This window comes from Periplaneta americana, chromosome 13 (assembly GCF_040183065.1).
Source record: "Periplaneta americana isolate PAMFEO1 chromosome 13, P.americana_PAMFEO1_priV1, whole genome shotgun sequence".
Taxonomy (NCBI): domain Eukaryota; kingdom Metazoa; phylum Arthropoda; class Insecta; order Blattodea; family Blattidae; genus Periplaneta; species Periplaneta americana.
In genome coordinates, this window is record NC_091129.1 from 139,898,410 (window position 1) to 139,904,409 (window position 6,000).

The window sequence follows — 6,000 nt, forward strand, 5'->3', positions numbered from 1 at the left end:
ACTGATTAGTTAATACTGTTTTTGAAACTAAGGACAGTTTAATAAAATGTTTTGAGATACTTCAAACTGAAAGAAATCATTCCACTGTACAAGGAGCTACAGGGATTCTTTTATGTTGCATAATCAAGACTTCAACTTTCGGCTAAAATTTTTTCATCATATCATGCCTCATGTGGATATTTTGTATAACCAACTGCAGCATCTTAATGCGAATTCCACCAGTATCTACAATGCAGTAAATTCATTCCTTGAGGCAATCGTGAAAGAAAGAAACAAACTTTCTTCTATCACTCATCAACAAGAAGAAACTCCTCTCATGAAGAAAAGGAAAAGTAAGTCGCAAAATCTTGTCCCTGTGAAAGAGGTGTGATGCCATTTTTTGTCAGGTAAAAGAGAGATTTGCTTTCAATAAGCATTTGTTGGCAGCAAAATTGTTAAAGTTCTCTCTTTTCGAAGACAACATAAATTACATACAATTTTCTTCAACTGAACTTTGTGAAATCATTAAAGCTTATCCTTTCTTGTGTAAAGAATGTCTGAAAACTGTCTGTTTTGTGCGAGAGGCAAGAATTTCGTAATATTTTTAGACTTATGAAAAATGTATGAAATCATGTTGGATACAGGAATCGGCAATTCCTGCACAAAAGTGTTCACTTTCCTCAAAATAATTTTTACTACTCCCATGACTACTTGTCAGCCTGAGAGGTGTTTTTCTATGCTGAAAAGAGTGAAGACTTTTCTAAGAAGTACAGTAACACAAAACCATCTTGCTGCTTTAGCAATATTAAGCGTAGAAAAAATGATGATTGAAAATATTGTTAATTTCAATGATAAAGTGATTAATACATTTTCTAGCCGCAAAGAAAGGAGGCTAGACTTCGTGTTGAAATAAAATTCTGAATCGAATAGTGAAATGATATCTCCATTAAAATTATTAACAGAAACCAATATAGTAGGCCTATCTTTAAATTAAATATTATAGTATATAGTGTTTCAAAACTTTAATTATAAACAAACATAAACATCAACGACAACAACAGCAGCAGCAGCAGCAGCAGAACCAAAAAGTACTGGATCAGTGGTTGATTATGGCTTCAGCTTCAATACAGATAAAGTTTATTACCAGTAATATAATTAATTTTTGCTGTGGTACACAAGACATAATAATGCTGTATTTTGAAAATTTTAGTGCAGCCCTACCAAGTTAAAATCTCACGAGCCACCACTGTAGATATCTGACTTCGGGATTGCAAAAAGTTACCAAGCGTTGTGTCTGCCTTGTATTCCTTGTGTTATGGTACAGTAATTTATTGGCGTTTATAACATGTATTTGGATTTTCATATATGGTACCGTAAAACGGGGTGACTTGATACGCTGGGGGGACTTGATACGTTTTGTAAGTTGATGTTTCGGAACCGAAATATCAACCTACAAAACGTATAAAGTCCCCCAGCATATCTAGTCACCCAATTTTATACGCTAATAGACTTGATACGTTTTGTAGGTTGATGTTTCGAAACGAAACATCAACCTACAAAATGTATCAAGTCACCCCGTTTTACGGTACATCTTACTTCAAGACTAAATAGATACCGAAGCTTTTCTTTGCTGATATTACATTGTTATTCAAGAAATATATGTTATTATATTTAACGTTCCATTCTAATTTATATGCATTCAATTGTTTGTTGGTTCTAATTTCTATATAGAATTAATTATGTTGAATATCATTTCTTTCAGGCTGTGAATTGCTAACAAACAACCAATCACCAAACAGACTATTGTGTGCTCCCCCAAATAATAGTTTGGGAAAGAGAATTGTTACCACTCGATGACCACACTGAAGCACATTTTTCAGTCTACATACAGTATTTCACACACACAAAACTAGCAGATTTCATTTCAAGTTCTAAATGCTTAATCTAGTCACATAACTCTCTAGAAAGTAGCAAATTTACTTCAAATTATTGTATACTGCACTTTTTTTTAGATATTTGATTCAAGGGAATTTCCAATGAATGTACGTCAATGAATGCATATCTTGATGACATTTGCTCTTTTTTATGAGTGATGTTTTTCTCCATTCATTTTGTCGAAGGTTGTGCACTCTAGATCTCACGTTTTATCATCTCCTTTTAGGCCTATGTACGTAAGTTGACTTCGTTGCAGAAGTGTTTCAGGAAAGTTTTACGTCCAGAAGTTTTTAAAAATGAACTGAGGAAACATTTAACAATCACTGCATGTAATAATTATATTGGTTGCATAAAACATATGTTATATATAAAAGATAAAAAAGAAGAATGTTTGATGAAAAACTGCTAGACTGAGCTTTTTTAATTGGAGGGCTTTTGCAATATATTATATAATGGTGAGTAATAGCACTAAATTTATTTTCATGTTCATTTTATGTTCGGAATATATATGCCGGCAAAGTGCAATCAATACAGTATTATATTGTACTTTGGGAATTTAGTTTTAATGGTCTATGTCTTTATACTCATTATGCCGTCTTAACTAGCGGTGAATGAGACAAAGACAATTATTTTAATGTTGAAATCTAGACACTTTTTTCAACGTAATATAAGGCTTAACATAAATCAGCTGGCGAGTGTAGATGTAATACAGGCATATGTTAAATGAATTCAGATTAATTTGCTGGTTACCAAATGTTGGCTATCACAAACAGAAGACAAGGAGCTTCAACGATGTGTCAAGTTCTACATAGGTACTTGTAATTTAGATGATAAACTGCGACTATATGACTATACAAAGAATAGATTGCTTTAATGATAAATCTGACCAAATTTGCAAGCTAACTTAATTTTCTCTGTAAATGTATATTTACTATTAAATAGTTTTTATTTGAAATCACAGAGAAAATCGTGTAAATTAAATTTGAACCATATTTCTTAAAAAATGAACAAGATAAAAACAAGGTAAACAATCGACCATCTACAGAGTAGATGAATTTCCGCCATATAAATCACTGTGTCTTTTTTAGTCATGATCTCAGTATTTTAAGTCTGAAACGAGCTGGGGGGGATGTTGTCATTATAGCATGTAACTCAACAAACTGTGTTCGAATATTCTTTTTTTTTTCTTTTCTTTATTTTCTACTCTATACTTCTTATTAATATTTCTATGTACCGGTATATTTCTTCTTCTGTAACTTGTTATTTTATATTATCTCATTTCTATCCTCATAGTATCGGTATGTTTTTCGAAGTACATAAACTTACCGGTATCTAATTTATAAATATTATTTTATAAAATAATAACATTACATATTAGTAGATACTAGTACTACACAATATTTCAAGAAGATATCCTTGCTATATATAATAATTTTCTTCATTTTATTGTCTACTTAACTTACCTAGGAATATTAAACATACAAAGAAATAATTTATTACAGTTGTATGAACACTTTTTTATAAAATTAAAATTAATATAATCAGTTAAAAACCAGACATGTTTCGGAGGAATGCCCCTCCATCTTCCAGCGTCGTGGTGCCACTGAAGATGGAGGGGCATTCCTCCGAAACATGTCTGGTTTTTAACTGATTATATTAATTTTAATTTTGTCAAAAAGTGTTCATACAACTGTAATAAATTATTTCTTTGTATGTTTAATATCTCATTTATGAACATTGTTGAATTTGACCTTACTTGAGTTAATTTAATTATCTAGGAATAAATTAAGGAATACATAATTTTTTTATAATCAGTGCCCTTTCTTTGAAAAAATAATACTGACAAAAACAGATTCAGAATAAATTATAAACTTTATAATACGCTTTTCCTTACAAATTATTTTATTTCCGATCATTTAGAAAAAAATTATTTAAACATCAGAGAAGGTAATTGAGAAATGCTTCTGGTAATAAAAAGAAAGGAGGAATTCTTTGAGATAGTTATTTCCAAAACAAACATTCACGAATACTTCTTTATTTATCAGATTCCTCCATTGCACTTCCTAACATCTGGTAACACTATAACTTGAGTTCATTTGACATAAAAAAAAGGGATAAGGTGGCCATTATAGTAATTTTTGTAAAAATATATCCATGATTATTTGAAGTGAATTTACTAAGATTTCTGGGGTGGCACATCTTGCATAAATCAGTCGGAGTATATATAACGTATTACCACCACACTATTTTATACAACTTCCTTTCATCTTAATCTTGAATAATATACAGTTTAAATAGGATTCATAAATAGTAGCTATTATAAAAATATAAACAGTACAGTATACCAAAGATTTTTAAATGTTACGGCAGGTACTGTATATAAATCATTGAGTTGTGTAGGTAGTGTTTAATAAACTTGCTCCTTGTATAAATTATAGTAAAAGCATGCTTTCCTTTTGATCTATGTCTGTTCTCGAAATAGGTTGCACACATGCATGCTACGGAGATTTTGTATAAGAACGTACATTGTAAATACTTTCTGTTGTGATATATAAGCTACTGTAGTTCATTGGAGTGTGTTAAAATAACTTTATTTTCGAACATACTTCAGAATGTTTAGAAGTACAGGTATAAACTACCGGGTACATTAAAATCACGAAATATGTTGAAATTTTACCCGAGATAATACGTAGTAATACATTCCACTATTTTATAAATATTCTCCTAATTAACGTAGAGATAATGAAATAATTTTAAAATTATTATTATTATTTTAAGGAATAGAAGAATCACCAGTGTCCCCAAATGCAATTGAAAAAAAAAAATCTTACAATATATCAATACTACACTTCTGTGCTACATCGTAATAAATGCAGAAATAATTTTCCAACTTTTTTTTTCTCTTCGTACTGTACCCTTGTAAATATACAAGAGAATTTCACTATGTTTGCCAATGCAGTATAAAGGTAGGTGCTCACTTACCAGGAAAAATTTGTTTGGCGCATTCTGACTTTTATTATAGTATTGCTCACTTGTCATCATTTCCGAATTAATCATCAAATAGTATTGTAATCAGTGGCGTGTGGTGATAAATAATCCTGGTGGTGCACAAATATTTATTATGATTATCATATTATTATTATTACACCCTATTATTATTATTATCATTATTATTATTATTATTATCATTATCATTATCATTATTTGTACTAACTACTCCATAAATATTAACATATGTTATATAGGTATAGATTTACATAATTTTGTTAGTCAAGAAATTGCAGTTAATTGGTTTCCTATGTAGGTCCATTAATAGCAAAGTAAAATGTTCAATTTCTATTGCAGCACACCGTAAATAATATTTTTTTAGTTATATTGCGTTTTATAACAAAGTTCATACGTTCACAAACATTCGATACGTCTGTCGTCTCATCAGCCTTAACTGCTAAAAAGTCAACAGCATTCTTTATTTCTTTGAAATCTCATCATGGCATACATGCAAAATGGCTTGAAGGATTTCGTTCTGTATAATGTTTGATGTGTCCTTAAACACTGTTGCTCTTTCCAAATGTTCCTTAAGAGTGCGTCTAATTCAGAACTGAAATTGATGAGGCCAAGAAAAATACTAACGTTTAAAGATGAGTTTCAGTCTTCGTGACCTCTTAAAGCCAACTCAGAAGCTCCACAAAACCGCACGCATATATCTGTTCTTGGTAACTTTATCATTGTGAAGTTCAACAATCCAATATTACATCCAATTGTGTCTGTATGTTTGTTTGACCCAATACTGCTACTTTAACATTATTGTTGATGTGTGCAGCTGAAGAATCGTGTTTTTTAATTCTTTCATTCATGTGATTCAAATCAATCATACCTGCAGAACGATAATCAAAATTATTTAGTTACTACGCACAGTCTTAAATTCAAACAGAAAAATAAATAAAATTCATAAAACGTACTTGTTTTTGTCAATAAATTATCGCCGTCGAACAATTGGCAAGCAAAACAAAATACAGCGTCTTTTATATTGTAGCCGCATATTGCTTTTTCGTAAGTCCGAATGTTCAATTTTCTTTTCCCTTCTCT

General features: G+C 30.6%; 1 protein-coding gene across 1 annotated transcript in view; it reads left to right on the plus strand.

Moving 5' to 3' along the window:
* Tusp (WD40 superfamily protein Tusp) overlaps positions 1–3,377 on the plus strand; it is a 477,624-nt gene extending 474,247 nt beyond the window's left edge. The window contains exon 14 of the mRNA XM_069844386.1: positions 1,742–3,377. The gene's annotated coding sequence lies outside the window, so the exon portion shown is untranslated. The remainder of the gene's footprint in view (positions 1–1,741) is intronic.
* The last annotated feature ends 2,623 nt before the right edge of the window (positions 3,378–6,000 follow it).